Here is a 14,298-nt window from a genome sequence, read left to right as displayed (position 1 = left end):
TATTTTTAATAATTCTCATAACTAGAGTAATAAACATTGAAGAAATTCATATTTGTTCCCATTCCAAAGAAAGGTGACCAGACAGAGCGCAGAGATTATCAAACAATATCATCAAAATCATATGCAAGCAAGATTGTGTGGAAAATTATAAAAAATGGACTGGAACAGCACAGCAGAGAACTGCCAGAAGTTCAGGTTGGGTTTAAAGGTGGCCGTGGTACTAGGGATATGATAGCTAATGTTAGATGGATCTTGGCTGAAAGCAGGGAGTACCAAAGGAATGTCTATCTGTGTTTCATTGACTACACAAAGCATTTGTGTGGATCACAACAAACTGTAACTAACTCTGGGAAGTGTGGGAATCCCAGAATACTAGATTGTGCTTATGAGAAATCTATACTTGGACCAGGAGGCAGACATCAGAACAGAACAAGGAAGCACTGCATGGTATTAGGAGGGGTGTGCGTCAAGGATGTGTCCTATCTCCATATATTTTCAATCTATATGTGAAACATATTATCTGGGAAGCTGGGCTCTCTAAGGAGAAGTGTGGTATCAGGACTGGAGGAAGACTCATCAACAATTTGCTTATGCAGATGACACAACCCTACTTGCTGAAACTGAGAAGGACCTGAAGCTCTTATTGCAAAAGGTCAAGGACTGCAGCCTTCAGTAGGAATTGAAGCACAATATCAAGAAAACAGATTCTCACCACTGGGCCCACTGGCAGCATCATGATAGACGGTGAAGAGATTGAGATTGTTAACAGCTTTAGTTTACTTGGCTCCACAGTCAACACTCTTGGAACCAGCAGCCAAGAAATTAAAAGACAAATTGTACTGAGGAAGTCTGCTGTCAGGGACCTCTCCAGAGTACTAAAGAGCAATGATGTCAGTTGGAGAAAAAGGTGTGCCTGATACAGGCCATAGTCTTTGCAGTTGCTATGCGTCAAAAAGCTGGACAATGACTAGAGATGATAGAAGGAGAATTGATGCCTTTGAGCTGTAGTGCTGGAGAAGACTGTTGACTATACCATGGACTGCTAGGAGAACAAATAGGTTTATCCTAGAAAGGGTGAGAAGAGGTCGCAAGAAGAGGCAAGGATTCTGTAGCTTCATCTGACATACTTTGGAGATGTTGCAAGGAGAAACCAGTCCTTGCAGAGGGACATCATTCTTGGAAGGTTAGAGGGTCAGCGCAGGAGAAGAAGACCCTCAATGCGATGGATTGACTCAGTGACTGGGGTAATGGGGGTAGGGGTGTCAGAAATAATAAGATTTACATAGGATAGAACAGGGTTTAGGGCTGTTGTACATAGAGTTGTTATGAGTGCAAATGACGATAGCACATAACAACAACGATGATAAATAGAGACAATTTTGAAGTTGTCAAGGATTCATTTTGCTTAGATCCACACACTCAACATGCCTGGAAACAGTAGTCAGGAAATAAAATGACATATTACTTTGGACATATAGGTTGCAATAAAATGCTAAAGAGCAAGAATGTTATTGTGGAGACCAAGGTGCACCTGATCCATGCCTTGGTATTTTTCAGTTGCCTCAACTATGTATTTGAAAGTTGGACAATGAAATTTGAAAATTGGGCAATGAATAAAGAAGAAGGGATGCCTTTGATTTGGCAAAGAATATTAAATATACCATGGCCTTCCAAAAGAGCAAACAAATCTGTCTTGGATTAACTGCAACCAGGATAGTCTTCAGAGATGAGACTTTGTCTCAGATATTTTGAGCTTTTTATCAGAAAGAATTAGTCCCTGGAGAAAGTCAGCCAATGACAGTCACTGTCAGAACCAGCTCAGTTGCACCTCACAACAACAACAATCGTGTTTGGAGTCAGTAAGCAAGAAAGCTCAGTCCTTGTGAACTGAAGGTGGAGCCTGACAGGTGGTTTTCCTCGTGGGCTTTCTCTCTAGTGGGATTTCTGTTTATTTTGTGGGTAAGGATCTCACTGTCCTATTCACCAGCTGCTCCACTGGGGAAGAGTGGACAGTTTCCTCCCGTGCAACTTACTGTCTCTGAAAACCTTCTGAAGTGTCCGCTATGAGTCAACTTCGACTCGATGGCACACAGCAGCCTCCTCCACACACGCACACACACACATGCACATACGCCCTAGAATGATAGAGGAAAGCAGCAGGAGTCTGTGTAAGTCCTTGATGTGTGGCGTGAGTAGGAGACTCATGTTGGCAAACTGGAGGAACAGGAAATTACAGACACATCAAGTATCCAAGGTGACTAAGAGGGCAGCAGAATACAGCGAGGGGAATGTGTGCACTATGCTCTGGGAATTGAAGGCATTCTTAGGAGTTGATACCAAAGCCCCGTGCCTCATTGAATTGCTTTAACTTCCTTCCTCCCAGTAATAAACACACAGGAAGCCGAGTTAGGAAAACAAAGTTTATTTCAGGCAACCTATGAAGCCATTGTTTATAGGATGTATCTATGTTTTATGTACTAATAAAAAAGGAGTGAAAGCTGTCTCCACTGATATATGAGACACATTTTCATTTCAGAACATCAAAATGCTCCTTTTTACATTATATTTTAGGATTGAGGAAGCATTAGCGTGTTAACAGCAATACGCTGGGTTCCCTAAAATCTACCTTTATGTTGTTGTGTACCATCAAGTCAGAAATGACCCATAGCTGACCCTCCAGTGGGTTTTCAGAGGCATTCAATCTCTCAAGAAGAGATTGTTCATTCTTCTTCTGCAGAGCAGCTGGTGAATTTGAACTGTGTACCTTTGGGATTGTAGCACAGTTTCTTACCACCAGACCACCAGGGCAAGGTGAGATTTCTTGAATGGAGTAACTAGGGCAAACGGGATTAACTACAAAAGCTATCCACCAGGTGTTTATTGTCGGATATGGACAGTCAACATTTTGTCAAGCCTAGAATGTGGATAGAGGATGCCCTGGAATTCCCCCCCCCTTCCCTCTTCATTGATCTAAGTAAATACAGAAATATCTGTGTGGCGCAAACAGTATCACACTTAGCTGTGAACCAAAATCCACCCAACATGCAGGTGGAGAAAAGATCTGGGAATCTCTTTCTGGAAAAAGCCGGTCTTTGAAAACTCCATCGAACACAGCTGTATTCTGACACAGCTGGGGTTAGGATGAGGCATAGTTCGCTCAAAGGCCATTGGAAGGGCTTGGTAAAGTCACTGCAGCTTCAAGACAAGAGTCTCTGTCCCTGCTTTCAATAGGATTGCCAATATCCCTTCCATTTCGAACACTTAGAAAAACATTTTGGGGGGTAACTAGAATAAGATGGTTTTTCTAAGTGTTGGAAGCGGAAGGAATATTGGTATCTGTAACTTATTCTCAAGAATCCATTGCCATGGAGTTGATTCCAACTCACAGGACAGAATAGAACTGCCTCAAAGTGTAATCTTTATTGAAGCTGACAGCTGCACTTTTCTCCTATGAAGTAGGTACTGCTCCCTTCTCATTGCCATCAGCTCAGAATCGACTCATAGCTGACCCTCCAGTGGGTTTTCAGAGGCTGGAAGGAGATGGACTGTCTTTCTGCAGAGGAGCAACTGGTGAAGTTTGAACTGTCCGCCTTGACGTGACAGCACAACTCCCTACCTGTTATGTCAGCAGAGTTCCCTGTGAAGCAGTTAGTAGATTTGAATCATCCAAATTCCCCAACGTGTAAACTACAGAAGAATGAGGTGAATAGTTGTTGTTATGTGCTGTCAAGTCACCTGTGACTCAGAGTGACCCTGTGTACAACAGCTCTGCTCTATCCTGTGCCGATCTTACTGTCTGACACACCCACCCCCATTACCCCAGTCACTGAATCACTCCATCTCATTAAGTCTTCCTCTCCTGTGCTGTCCCTCCACCCTCTCAAGCATGACATCCCTCTCCAAAGACAGCAACCTCGTTGCAACATGACCAAATTATATCAGATGGAGCTTCAGAATCCTTGCCTCCAAGGAGCAGCCTGGTCTCACCTTCTCAAAGACCGTTTGTGAAGTGGATAGAATAAGGAAGAAAGAAAGAAGAAAATTATGAAGCAAATATAATAAAAATGTTAATTGAAGAATCTGAGTTTTTTGTGGTACTCTTAGAATTTTCCTTAAGTTTGAAATGATATATGAAAGATGGGCGATCTCCTCAGAAAACCCACTGAGAGTCAGCTGTGGGTCATTGGTTCCAAGTCTATGACACACAATAACAACAAAAATAAAGATACCTAAAAGAAATGTCTTGATACAAATGACCTTACTTTATCCTGTCACTTTTTGCTGAGAGTTGTCTAAGAAAAGACCATGGAAGGAGTTGGCATTTAATACAGTTCAGTACCCTCTTTAGGTCTAAGAGAAGGTTTGTGCACAATAGTTTCCTCAGCATTGTCCAATAGGATCCTTGCCTTCTTAGCAGTTGGTTCTCTTTCTTGGCCTGAATAGTTTGAATACATCTGTATCATTTATCATAAGCTACTTTCAATTCCTTTTGAAAGTAGAAAGAATTTAGTGTATATAAACAGTATCTTGTCCTTAGTTGCCCTCCAACCCTGCTTTAAGCAGATAATCCACTCAGAGTCTCTGTACTTAGTAAGTGTAGCAAATGGTGCAGTGTTTTCATTGTTTCTTCCCAGCAATGTCTGTTCCTTCTCTTCATTGTATTTTTCCTGTCCTTCTCTTCCTGTTCCATTCTGGAAACTTTTCTCCATCCTTCTCTGTCATCATTTCCTTCATGTTCCCTCCACCTGGGTCCATCCCCTGTCTTGCCCACCTCCCCTCTCCCTTTTCTTCACCATCTCTGTGGTCTCTTGCCTTCCACAGAAGATTAAAGAAGAAGAGGGATTGGGGAATATAAGGAAAACATGTGGAATATAGAGCCACAATCAAGAAGAAAATGGAGCAAAATATAAAGTACTGGACCTAAATAATACTCTTCTTGTTGTTGATGTTATGCGCCATCAAGTCAAACACAACTCTTAGTAACTCTGTGAACAAATCTGAACCTGGCTCTATATTGCACCATTCTCACCATCTCTACCCTGCTCAAGCCTAGTGCGGTTGTCACTGTATCAATCCATCCAGTTGAGAGCCTTCTCTTTCTTTACCTTTTCTGGCATGATGCTTCTCCCCAAGGACTATTTTCTCCTAAAAATATACCCAAAATAATTGAGACAAAGTTTCACCATCCTTGCTTAGAAGGATTTGTTAGAAGACAGATTTGTTCTCTTGGCAATCCATGGGATATTCGAGATTCTTCATCAATACCACAATTTAAGGGCATCTATTCTCTGGTCTTTATCATCCCACTTTCAGATGCATACGAAGCAATTGAAAAGACCAAGACTTGAATCAGGTCCACCTTAGTCTTTAAGCTGACATCATTACTCTTTAGAACTTTGAAGAGATCCTTGACAGCAGACTTCCCCAAAGTAACATGTCTTTTTTTTTTTTACTTCTGCTACCATGGATGCTGATCCAAATAAAATTAAATAATTGACACATTTAATCTTTTCCTCATCTATCATGATGTTTCTTATTGGCTCAGTGGTGAGGATTTTTGGTTTTTTTTTAATGTTGAGATGTAAACCATATTGACGCCTGTAGTCTTTGCTCTTCTGTAGTGTGCAATTCTTTATAATCCACACAGTCGAATGTTTTCACAAATCAATAAAACATAAGTAAACATTTTTTTGGTCTTCTCTACTTTCAGCCAAGATCCACCTGACATCAGCAGTGACACCAGCATCACCACCTGACAACAGAGAAGAAGGATTGGTAGTTGGAAAATATGACCTTGGGGATAGAAATGAGGCTGGACATCAAATTATTAAATTTTATACAAGAACTTTGCATTGTTGTTGTGTCCTGTCTAGTCTGAACTAATCCATACCTGACCCTCCAGCAGGTTTTCAGAGGCAGTTAATTCCAGGGGAGCAGATTGCCCATCCTTCTTCCTCAGAGTGGCTGGTAGACTTAAACCATGAGTCATTGGGATTGCAACGCAGCTTCTTGCCACTAGGCCACGAGAGCTCCACAATAACCTTACTGGCTAGTAATTTGTTCTAATGTCTCAGACAGTATCTAAGTCTCTCTTGCTCATTTTTTTGCAGTGGTGAAGCTCCCCAAGCTTCAGACTGCACTGATTCCACAGAAAGGGCAGGGATGATGTGCTTCTGCCCTCTTCTTCTCTGGACTTCTATTGTTAACCTTTTCAGTTACTGACATTCAGGTAAGTATCTAATTGGAAGCCTGCTTATCCCTCACTGATGAATGAGAAAAACCTTTTCCCTCCCCCAGTTTTTAAAAAAGGCAAAAAAAAATTTCTTTAAACAGAGGCTATTAATCATATTATTCATATTTTATTCCTATTTCCTAAAAATATTTTTTAGCTAAGAAAATAAAAAAAGGTATAAGGCAACAGGTATGTAGGAGAAGAACATTTGGATCTGGCCATGGACATAAGCAGTCTTGCTCGTGTTTGGAGATGGCTATTAAACTGAAGTCTAAGCCATCCTTACAGCAAAATTTTGTTTTGTTTTTAAATGCCAAAGTCCTTTCAATTGTTCTTTGAAGAACTTGCGTTCTAGAACTTTATACAGCACAATGTTACAAAGATGCCATCCTGCCCAGTCAAAAAGGGCATGCTTACTTCCCATCATCCACACAATGTTTCCTTGATGCAAAGTTCTTGGCCTGTTTTAAAGTTGCTGCATTACACCATTGTGCACATACTAAACTTGTGATAAAATAAAAGCCACATCCTTTTTTAAAAAAGAAAATAGTAATTGTCATCAGGTTGAGTCTTGGATTAAACTTCTACAATTGATGTCAACGGGGGGGGGGACACTCACGACATATGAACTTTTTAGTTATTTTTGTCAAATATATCTTATGATTTTAGGTCCATGAAGGTCATGGACTCTTGATGCCTCTGAGAGTCAGAGATTGGGGTCAGGGATCAGGAATCAACAAAGTAGAGCATAGTCTGGACATTATTTTTCTATTTGGTGAGGTGTAAATTCTTAATATGCACACACATATAGCATAAGTGGATTTTTATTAAGAGAGTCAATCGATACATAAGAATACACAGAAGAATGGCAAAGTTTCTAATCCCACTCATTTCCAGAGGTAACAGCTAGAGAAGTTATATATCTCCTAATTATGGACAGGAAGCTCTGGTAGCCTAGTGGTACAAAGTTACACTGCAATCCAGAAGGCATGCAGTTCGAATCCACCAGGCACGCTCCACGAGAGATAGATGGGCATTCTGCTTCAGTGCAATTAACTGCCTCCGAAAACCCTCTGGAGGGTCAGCTATGAGTTCTGACTTGATGGCAAACAACAATCATAGACAAGGGAGTTCTGGTGGCCTAACGGTAAGGAGTTGTGTTGCCAGCCCAAAGGGCCAAGTTTCAAATCCACAAGCTGTTCATGGAGAAAGATGGGCAACTTCCTTTCATGTAATTTACAGCCTCTGAAAACTCCCTGGTTTTCAGCTATGAGTAGTTGGTTCCAAGGCCACAGTGCAATTCTAGACAAGCATACAATTACTGCTATTGTTAACTGGGGAGCTCTGGCATGTGGTCTGCAGGTATTTGTAGTGTTAACCCAAAGGCAGATCCTCTCTGGCAGTTCGAATCAGCCAGTGACCCTGAGAGAGAAAGACGGCAATCTCCTCCTACATAATTTACAGCCATGGAGACCAAATCCGAATGGAGAGTCAGCAATGAGGTGGTTCTGAGTCAATGGCAACTTGGTTTTTCAGTAGTTAGTTGGCCACTGGTGACCTTATGTGCAGGACAACAAAATTCTGCCTATCCTGGAGATCTTCCTGATCTCTGTGCCGCCCTGGGTGTTCACAGGCTGATTGTTAGAAGCAGAGTGCCAATACTTTCTTCCTAGTTCGTTGGAGTCTAGAAGTTCTAAAACCTGTTCAGCACCGTGTTTAGACATGTTTGTAGGAGAAATGTCAGGTGGTGAGGAGGGTGCAGGAAAGGGCAGGGTTCAGATCTGTCGTTTACAAGGTTCCTATGAGTCAGAGTTGACTTGATGGCACCCAGCAAGAACACCACATAAACGGGAGCATACTAGACTTCTTGTCTCTAACATAACCATCTGTCTTGATAATCCCACAACAAAAGGAATGGGTCTACCCCATACTTGTAAGCTATTGTTCATCCTTCTCCTGAGGAGCCTGTAGTAGCTTTGAATCTCCAAGGAGATGTGCCTTTGGCCAGAGGAACCACCAGAGGAGGCTCCTATTTTGAACTTGATAGTGTGATTGTAACAATTTACTTAGCCCTTTCTCTTAGATGGCTATTGTTGATTCTAACTTTCATACACACTGCCTCCTGCAATCCATATAATCCCATATCCACATGCAAATTTTTCCCCAGGAGTATTTCCAAGTAGGCATTCTTTTTTAATTTTTTTTTTTATCCTAGTGGGAATTCTTGAACCAAGGGCATGTACCTTTTTCAGGGTGGCAGACAGTCTTAGTCATCTAGTGCTACTGTGACAGAAACACTATACATCATTGGCTTTAACAAATGAATTTATTTTCCCACAGGTTAGTGCACTAATTGAGGGCACTGGCTCTCAGGAAAGCTTTGCTCTCTCTTCTGGCTCCGGAAGAAGCTCCCTGTCTCTTCTGATCTTCTGCTTCTGGGGGGTCTCCACGTGGCTTGGCATTTTCTTCTCTGTCTCTCCTTCGCTTGTTTGTTTAATCCCTTTTATGTGTCAAAAGAGATTGACTCAAAATACACAGTCCACTAATCCGTCCCTATTAACATAACAAAGGCAAGCCTTTCCAAATAGGATTATAACCACAGACACAGCAGGTTAAGATTTCCACACATATTGGGGGTTGGGGGTGGAAAATACCTCAAGCTATACTGAATAACTAAGTCTGTACTAGCTGACTTCCATATAGGTATGCAGTTTGCCTCTCTACGAACTTGATTTTTGCATCTCCTTGGTGCAGTGATAGGTTTGAGTGTGGAGAGAAGATGCGGCAGCATACAGCAAGGTTTCCATCTGCTGTTCACAGTGTCACTTCGCACCATTAGTTCCAGTGTACCTGACAATAACAGCATGTGCCCTGGGCAGCGCTTAAAGGATGACAATGGGAACCCACTGAGGTGCACCTCAGATAGAAGACCAACTTACTAAGGGTCACACTTCCTGTGAGCCACAACCTTGAGAAGTCCATGCAGCAGATTCTACTGTGCCACATATAGGGGCGCTGTGAGTCAGAATCCACTTACTGGTAACTAACAACAGCCCATGTAACAACACTTTTCAATTTGTAAGGAATTGCTTATTAAATTGACTTTGCAACTGTAAAAAACAAACAAACAAAAAAAACCCTCCAAAAACCCCAAAACCAAAATCTCTAAAAATATTCCTTGTCTTTCTTCATCTTTTTCTTATCTTCAATAATACATATCCCTGTGTTCAGATCACTTATTCTTTACTGGTGAGAAAAATCCTCATAGTAAAGCTTGTAAAGACCCTGAAAAAACCAACAACTGAGATGTTGTCTTCAAGCAGATTCTGACTTGCAGACAGAACTGCCCGCTTGGTTTCCAAGGCTGTAGGTAGTTACAGAAGCAGGCTGCCCTGTCTGCCACCCAGAGTGGCTGGGACATTCAAACCATTGACTTGTTGGCTAACAGTTGAGAGCTTGACCTCTGCACCAAAAAAAGTTCCTTGGTAAGACACTAAAATGAACACACACCACCCCTCCTCTCCAAAAAGAACCCAAATCTAAAGAGACTGCTGTCCAGTCAGTTCTGACTCAGTGTGTTTCTGAGGCTATAAATCTTAGTGGGAGGAGATGGCCTCACCATTCTCCCTCAGGATGACTGATGGATTTGAACTTCTGACCTTCCAGTCAGCAGCCAAACCTGTTATGCAGCACACCTTCAAGTTTCCTTAGAATAGGGGAATGCCTGATATCTGTATTGCTATGGAAGAATCCCCAGAAGCCCCAGGCAGGGAGCAACCTCAGCTCATCTCCATATCCCCTCCAAAATGATGACAGTTCTTCACAGGCCCCACCACAGGGCCAGATGGCACTTAACAATGTTAAATGGCTTTAACAATGAAGACAATCAGAATCATGGCAATAACTTGGACCTCAGGAATAAAGACATAGCCTGTTTGGTTCACTTTAATACCCATCCCTGTTGTCCCCCCCTCCCAACTGCCCCCCTCACCCCTGCCTACCACTCCACGTCCACGTCCACCACCAGCTCTGGGGGGTTAGTGATAAGAAACAGCGCTGCCATCTCAAAGGTCAGTTGGCTCCAAGCTACTAACTGCTCGGTGAGAGAAAGACGGCAATCTCTTCCTGTACTATTAACTGCCTCTGAAAACCCACTGGAGGGTTATCTATGAGTCAGTTCGACTCCATGGCACACTACAACAACAACAGCAACAACAACCGTTTCCCCAGGGTTATACACCTTTACTTGCGTGCAAGCTCCAGAAAGCCTAAGATAATACTAGTCACCTCATCTTCACCTTTCTGAGGCAATTTACTGTGCAAGTGATTAACAGCGTTGCTCCAAAGCCACACGGCAAGGTTTTAATCCCACCTTCGCTACTCAGAACTGAGTGACTTGAAGCGCCATAAAGCCGTTCTCTGGGTCCTTCTGTGAAGGGATACCTACTTCAAAGGCTGTTGTGAGGACTAAATAAATGCTCTCCTGCATGCAAAGCTTTGGGAGCAGGACCTGACATGTGGTGGGTGCTCAGAAGCATCAGTTGTCTTTACTCTGAGGGAGGCAATCTCTTGCCGGCTTTAAAAGGTTGACCTCATAGAACCTTCTGCTCTTGGCTAACACAGTAGCCAGTTTGGATTTTCCTCCAGTTCCCAGATGGCGCTGTGCAGCGTTCTCTTCCTCACTTTGTTTTGTTTCATCCAGCTTTGCTCCACACCAGGATCCTTAAAACACGGCAAGGGGAGGCTGTGTTCCCCTAAATGCATCAGATGAGGACAGGCTGGGTTCCTCCCTCACAGCTAGGTTTTTGGCCAGTGTCTCCCTGGCTTTCATGGATGGCGTGCAGTGCTGAGGTAATGAGACGCAAGGACAACAACACTCAGGAGCCAAGGAGTGTCAGGAAAACACCACCCCAGCAAGCCAAGTGGAAGAAGTCTCCAGGGAGTGCAGCCACAGGGCCTCCCAGTGATATGTACAAATGAAGTCATGTCCTCCAACTTCCCAGAAGACACTGCCTTCCTTTCTATGTATTACAGCTCTGGATGGTGGTGGGCCTCGGGGGGTGGGGAGTGTGTGCTGGCCTCGGGGCCTCTCCTCTGGAAACTGCAGCCCAGAGAACATGTGGCAGTTACTCTGCAGACAGCAGAGCCCGGCTCTGGAGTCTGGAAGGAAATGGTCCAGAACACTCTCCAGTCCAAACTGGAAAGTTGGGATCAATAATAATAGTCTTCCTTTGGTGGTGACTCACCTCACTTTCCCTTTCAGCTGAGTCAGTGCTGGGGGAGTGGGAGGAGTCTTTCGCATGAGAGGGTTGAATGAAGAAAGGAGGGCTAAGCCAGTTTCTGAGCCTCCAGAGCAAAGCGTGGGGCCTAGTCAAGTGTGGCTGCTCCAGCATCTGGCTTTCTGGATGCTACTTTGGACACTTCCTTGTGCTGTAAATATGCTAGCCTCCCAGTGCCACACCACAACGGAATCCCTGTATCTGTGGGGCAAAGATGGAAAACCATATTCCATGCCAAAAAAAGAGGGCCTCTGCCTTCTGGGTGAAGTTGGGGTGAGGTGAAGAGTGCATTGCATTTCTGTTCTCGCTCACTGTGGTGCTGTGAGCACAGTACCTGGGGCTTCCTAAGGCAGACCAGAGTTGGGGGGATAGAACGATTGCGTTCATCAGCTTTTAAAAAATTTTTTAAAAAAAATTTTATTAATTTTAATGAACATTTACAGAGATTTTATCAGCTGTTTTAAATTCCTCCTTTCTCTGAGAGATTACAGACAAACCTCTGCTGTTGAGTTGATTTTTAACTCAGTTCCAAGTCAGCATCATAAGGGCAGAATCGGAGCTCCCAGAGTTCCAGTCTCTCCTGAAGCACACTGCTTCATCCGTCTCCAGGGGGGCCGCTGGTGGGTCCATCTGCTGACCTTCCAGTTAGCAGCCGAGAGCTTAACCAGCCGAACCACTATGCTATCAGGACTCCCGACCTGTGGTGTCACTGAGGTTTATGTCATCCTGGTGGGAGCTCACGGTATCACTCCCCCACATCCCCACTGCCACTGAGCACTCCCTGCCCCAGACCCTGCAGAATCCTCTGAAGGCTTAGTATCAATTTCAATTATAGAATAATATGTGATCCATGTATTTGAAAATTGTCTTAGTGTAATGTTATGTAAACATTAACAACACAATTCTTTTGTAAACTCTATGTTGAATGCTAACAATAGTAACTAAGCAGACATATTTTTTTTCTCCTCAACTTCTTTTCCTTTATTTATATTTTTCATTCACAAAATAAGTTGTTGATATAGGCTACCAAATACTACCTACCATGTTATTGTAGCAAAACCACTAGAAAAAAACTGGTAAAAATAAAACTAAAAAACTAATTGCTGTCAAGTTGGAACTGACTCATAGCTGAACCTCCAGAGGGTTTCAAAGGTTTTAAATTGCAGGAAAGAGATTGCCTATCTTTTTTTCCCAAAAAGCAGCTGATAGATATGAACCACATGCCTTTGCGTTAGGAGCACAATTCTTCATTGCTAAGCTACCAAACTCCATAAGTAAGTGATGGAACTGAGATTTTTAACTCAGGTCTGTTCATTTTAAAACCCAACCACGTTACACACTAAACTCTGATTAACATATGTTGTTACAATGACTGACCGTAAACATTAATTTTACAAAGCCCTTCTCTCCTAACTCTACATTAAACATAGATTTATTTGGTACCTATTAAATATGTGGGCCCCCGTAAGTCTCTCCCTGGTTAGGTGAGTAGACACCTCTTCTAGAAGTCTAGGACCCTAATCGATAAAGATATCTTCAGGTGTCAAATAAGAGTCAAATGAGAGTTAAACCTTTTCTCACTTTCCAGTTGGCAGTGTCCTTGGTATTCACCCAACACATTTAATCTCTCAGTTAGATAAGAAAACCTGTGAGAGCTTGAAAAATTGTCCTTAAAACAGTGGCTGGAACATGCAGAATGTTGAACTGAAGCCTCCAATTCGTGAGTCAAACTGCTACTCCCTAACCCATTGTATTGGGAATACAATAAAATTCACACTATTACAATCCCCACAAACAATTTCAGAGACCCAATGCCAAAATCTTAGCTCAGTGTTTCTCGGGTATTTTTATCTCAGGACTCATTTCTTTGCATTCTTAAAATTACTCTAGGCTCTGTGTGGTTAAACTGGAATTTCTACAGAAAACCAATGAAGTTTCTATCTTTTCTAGACAGATTCTATCCATCTCTCCTCTCCTCTCCTCACCTCTCCTCTCCCCTCCCCACCCCTCTCTTTCTCTCCCATCCCTCTGCCCCTTCCCTCCCCTTCTCTCTTCTCTTCCCTTTCCTTCCTTTCCTCCTTCTCCTTCTTATCTATCTATCTATCTATCTATCTATCTATCTATCTATCTATCTATCTATCATCTCTCTCTCTCTCTCTCTATCTATCCTTCCATCATCTATCTATCATTATCTATCTATCTATAATCTATCTACTCTGGTGACTTAGTGGTAGGGAATTGCACTGAAAATTCAAAGGTACACAGTCTGAATCCACCGGCTGCTTTGCAGGAGAAAGATGGGCAGCTTCCTCCCATGTGGTTTACTGCCTCTGAAAACCTGCTGGAGGATGCAACTCAACAGTACCCAACAACAGCAATCTATAAATAGAGATAAAGAGGCAGAGAGATTTATTCAAGAACATGGCTCATATGCTTATGGAGGCTGGCAAGTTTCAGATCTGTAGGTCAGACTTCAAGAGAGATGTCTGAAGCAGTTGAAGCCAAGACATCAGCAGGCTGTTGGCGTTGGAGCTTGCTGTCTACTGAGGCTTACATGAAGAAAAATCACCATTGAAAAGAGGGATTAAAGATGGTTGGCTTTGGATACCGACAAGCCTAAACTGGGCAAGTACAGGAGGTCATTGGTTCACGTCTGGAGACCACAAACTAGATAGCCAGATGTGTTGTTGTTATGTGCCGTCAAGTCGTTTTCGACTCATAGCGACCCTCTATGCACAACAGCCCTAAACCCTGCTCTATCCTGCGCCCACCGCACTGCCTCTGACA

The sequence above is a fragment of the Elephantulus edwardii genome, unplaced genomic scaffold (genome assembly GCF_000299155.1).
Source record: "Elephantulus edwardii isolate Elephantulus edwardi_28Jun2011 unplaced genomic scaffold, EleEdw1.0 scaffold00019, whole genome shotgun sequence".
In the NCBI taxonomy this organism is placed as follows: Eukaryota; Metazoa; Chordata; class Mammalia; order Macroscelidea; family Macroscelididae; genus Elephantulus; species Elephantulus edwardii.
The sequence above is the reverse complement of the archived record's forward strand: the minus strand, read 5'-3'. Positions refer to the sequence as shown.